The sequence below is a fragment of the Dysidea avara genome, chromosome 15 (assembly GCF_963678975.1).
Source record: "Dysidea avara chromosome 15, odDysAvar1.4, whole genome shotgun sequence".
NCBI classification, from domain to species: domain Eukaryota; kingdom Metazoa; phylum Porifera; class Demospongiae; order Dictyoceratida; family Dysideidae; genus Dysidea; species Dysidea avara.
The window spans coordinates 13197788-13202523 of record NC_089286.1 but is presented as its reverse complement, the minus strand read 5'-3'; the positions used below and the strand labels follow the sequence as shown (position 1 = coordinate 13202523).

The 4736-nt window shown below is 38.5% G+C and overlaps 1 long non-coding RNA gene across 1 annotated transcript; it reads left to right on the top strand.

Moving 5' to 3' along the window:
* Positions 1–3751: 3751 nt before the first annotated feature.
* On the top strand, positions 3752–4452 carry LOC136245129 (uncharacterized). The gene is made up of 3 exons (XR_010695787.1): positions 3752–3771; positions 4075–4149; positions 4201–4452. It is a non-coding gene; the product is annotated as an uncharacterized lncRNA (long non-coding RNA).
* Positions 4453–4736: the final 284 nt, after the last annotated feature.

The following is a 4736-nucleotide window of genomic DNA, read 5'->3' as shown; positions in this document are numbered from 1 at the left end:
CACTAGCCCGATTTTCTTATAATGTGTGCCATAGTCTTCTACAAGCACGGTCCTATTTTGTTTCTGCTTTAAATGTAGTGCAGAATGTTCTACTTTGCTCTTGATTTTTGTTGTCGATTATTTTTGCACCCGCATGTAGTAATTCTAATGTTTCATTTCAGACACCCACGTCTTAGTGGAAGTTATTGAGCCAGGCAGCCCCACATCAGTTGTGGCAGTTTGGAGAATCGTTGAGACTCATAAAGATATCATGTATGATTCTCAATGCACTGTTTTGTGGGAGGACAAAAAAGAGTATGATTGCATCCTGCTTTTTTCAGGTATGTCATTACAAAATGTTATGCCATATTATGTTACTTTTATTATAACTTTGTGTAGTTTAGACACTTCATGTAGGTTTTTAGTAGGACGCAAACATGAGGGCGAAGTTTGGTTAACAAGGCATGACATGGATTAGTGACCTTGGCTGCACCTCAGTCACCAATTTACAACTGCTGGCTTTCAACCTATTAAAAAATCCTATAGTATGTGTCTCTAACTTATTTATAAAGCAGCTCATTGCTATCACGAAAGAAGTAGAAAAATGACTAGAGTATGTGTGGCATGTTGTTCACTATAGTTGGCCTGGTGTATGCTCTGGCCCATAGTTTCATCATGTATTTTAGCTGCTACTATTTAGTGTCTAAGGGACTTGTTTGGAAATATCACACAGCTGGCTACAAAGCAACAACCAGCTATATAGGTACAGTTGTGAAACAACACAATTTAGTGGATAACAGCTGGACAAGGATAGAGGTAATTTTTGTTAAACAAAAAACAAGAAGGTGGCTTTATAGCAGCAAGACTTTAGTACATCCATGAAGCAACTAGCTTTAGATTACAACAGCTGCAAGTGAGGAAGCTGCAAGATTTGTTGATAGCCAGCCATGAAGCAACAAGGTGGCCTTGTCACAGCCTCCTTTTTGCTGTAGCAGCCAGCAATGAAGTGACAAGCTTTCTTAAATAGATCAGTGCAGCTAATGATAAATTTATAGCTTCCGGAATTAAAATTATAGCACTGGTAGGGCTGATGGAGGCACTCCAAGAATTCCAAATAACTCAAACAACCCAGCCAATAATTAAATCACTGACATTCAACACTTTGAAGTGATGGCAAAGCCATATCACATGACAGCAGGTCTTTAATATAAAGTTTAGAAACCTTACCTCATGATCAGCCCAAATTGTATTTATATCTCATTAACTGTATCAGTAATGTTGCTTTCTGAGTGTTTATTAACCAAATTCTATTTCTGCATACACAGGGAGCAAGAAAAGATGCCTTGAATATCAAGAAGAGGTAGAAGAATACCAAAATGATGAAGAATACTAAGATGATGAAGGATTCAAGGATGAAGGACAGGATGAAACCGTTTATGTAGCCCAGTCATCATTCACCTTGTTACTGATTATAGTGGTCTTGGCATGAGACTTCAGCAGTTCCACTTTTCTGGGTTGCACTCATATGCCCTACCAGCAACTGCTATCCTATGCAATATAATAACAGCACATTGAAATTGCTATAGTGTAATTTGTGTGTGTTTACAAAAAAAAAGGACACAAACAAGTCAGTATGAGAAAGGGCTGCAACAATAAATAGCACTGAAACAGGCCGCTGAGACGAAACACAATGTGCATGCTATGTTGTTTGGCTAAAGTAGGGATTTAAAAGAATGCACTCAGTTGTGTTTTGTCTCAGCGGCTTGTTTCTGTGCTTTGTTGCAGCCCCTACTCATACTGAAAAAAATCCTATTTTTTCTTACACTTGTTCTACAATGGTACCCCAGCTGTCAAGTACTGAGAAGTGCAATAGCCATTACATTCATTTACAGTTTTAAGTTCAGCATGTTACACAGTGTTTCGAGCAAAGAACCACCCCTACAGACAATCCACTCTATGGAAAATACAAATAACTTCTGAAGACATCAAATGTGACCAATTTTAAAAACAGTATTCACTTTGAAGTCAGCTTGTTGCATGTGTGAGTTAGCGCTAACGGGATACAGTATGGGTTAACATGTATGGGTGACCCAATTTGACAAAACCAGGCTTCCGCCCACCCAGTTTTACGTGTTTGAAGGAACATAAGTCTATGTAGAAGTATGCCATCAATTTCACATTTTGACCAGCTATTTTATGAACGTATGAGAAGGTTGTGTGAAGTTTCTAGGTCAATAGCATGCTGTGAGGTCAAGTTAAAGTCAAAGCATTGGATGTGTGTGGAAGCCTGGTTTAGTCAAATTCGGTCACACATTGACATTATTGTTGTGTATGTGTAGGGAACAGAAAAGGGTAAATCACTAAAGAAAAATGCTGGAAAGACTAAAGTACAGTTGTAATAAATAATTGAGAATAAAAGTTATGCACACTCTGTGTTAACATGTAGGGAAGTGGAAAAAGAAAGTCATCCAAAAAAGATGCTGGAGGAAAGACTAAAGTACAGTTGTAATAAATAATTGAGAATAGAATTTATGCACACTCTGTGTTAACATGTAGGGAAGTGGAGAAAGCAAGTCATCCAAAAAAGATGCTGGAGGAAAGACTAAAGTACAGTATTCCTGTTAAGCAATAAAATATTATTGGCAGAAAAAAATGAAAGTGACAGCTGGAGCTGAGCTATGTATGGGCTGGCTTACTTACCTGTCTTGCTACAACAATTTGTAGTGTTCCACCTGCCTCAAACTACACTGTAGCTACATAATAACATTCAACATATGTTCAATTCAAACCTTTCAGGCTGTACCCAAAAGTAGGTACTCAAAAATTTGAATGATTGCCCATGGCTATACCTTAACCTTAATTTGATGGGTAGAAACAGATTGTGAACAATAGAGAAAGTGATTTTGTTAAGTGTAAACTAAACGCTTAGATTGCAAAGCCACTGCTATCAAACACTACTACAATATATGTTGGTATTATGATATTTTGATTGTCTTTTGATGATTGCATTAATACCCAATACTGCTCAAAATGATGTGGAATCTTGTTAGCATACTAGCAAGACAGATGTCTTACCAGAATAAAAGCTGTGAATACCACATGTGGGCCATTGCCATAAACATGCATGGCTATAGGATTCTTCAGTGGATAAACACCTCTCAGGAATGATGTAATAGTCAACTCAGTTCTGCCTTGTGCCTACATGAGTGTCAACTACCAGCTAGTGCAACATTACCTCTAGGTGGTACCGTATGTTGGTAACACAAATTGTATAGTCACTTCTATGCATAAAGCCATTGTATTAAATTATTCTGTGTTGCAGTATAAATACTGAAACAATTAAAATTTTACGACTGCTTATTTTGTTTCTTATGTTGGCAGGCAATTGGAATGTAATATTAGCCCAAGTCAGACATGTTTTTCTAGTTGTACAACTATATATGCGTGTGTAAAATTTTAGCGCTGTAGTTCAGGGAAGACGTCCGCATACTGGAAAAGTGAAATACGCCTTCGTGAGACTTAAAGAAAAGACTCACAAGTTGTGGTTGGAAGGTAAACGTTTCCTTGCAGTCAGCCGCCATGACGGCAGCGATGATGCGTTGGCTTGTTGGCCCCTTCGAAACGTTACTAGTGCTTCCGATCTCGGAGTAGTTCAGTAGCAGAGACATCAGTTTTTTTACCTTGTCAATGTTGGAACTTGAACTGCTGTCATGCTCATAGTCACTGCCACCTTGGCTGTTATGGTCTTTAATTAAACCAACTGTATATTTTGAGCGGTCAATTAATGATCAGGTATGCTGTGCAATTATTGTTATCTTGCATAATTGTGACCGGATTTGCGAAAAGGTACCTTTTTCACACACAAAATGTGACCCATTTTTTGGACTTTAAAGCTTCATAGCTTTTTGATCATGGCATATAATTGCTTGAAATTTTCAATGAATGCAGCCACAGTATCTGGCTACATTTTGATACTAAGAGCAAGTTAATTGGTATAAGGAGTCAAGTGTTACATCATTGTGTTTGCTGGTATGTCAAGTGTGTGGAAAAGGTACCTTTTCGCAAATCCGGTCACAATTGTATTGATACATTTAGAAAGCTTACATGGAAAAGGAATTTGCAGAAATTAAGTCAGATATGAAAATGATGGTCGCAAGTGGGATCGCCAGGGTACTGAAACCAATATTTGATGCTATTGTAACCTTGATATCTACACCACAGGTGATCACCACGGGAGTCAGCAATCCAGCTGTTAGCAATCTGGCCATTACCCCAGTCAGTAGTCCCACTGTAATCCCGATCAGCAGTTCTGCTGTTACCCCAGTCATAAGTCCCGCTATTACCCCAGTCAGCTGTCCCACTGTTACTCCAGTCATCACTCCCACTATTATTCCAGTCAGGAATCTGGCCTTAACTGCATTAAATAATCCTGCTGCTACACCAGTCAGCGCTTCAGTAATTGGAACCGAAGTTCATGAGGTAATCACATAGGATCTATGTGCTTTTAAATTTAATGGTTAGGTCAGCTTGCAGATGTTATGGTAATACCTAGAGTCCGGTAATTGGGTGCACGTATTTAATAAGCGCATATTGCCAGTTTATGGTGAGTTCTAGTGCTTCATCCTTCCAGTAATTTGGCAGTCAACAATAAGATGCTGTGCAAGGCACATGTCCAACAATATTACCCTTTCTTTGATTTTACTAACAGCAAAATAATAACCTCGTACTTGGCTCATTTCACCGATAATTGCTATCCA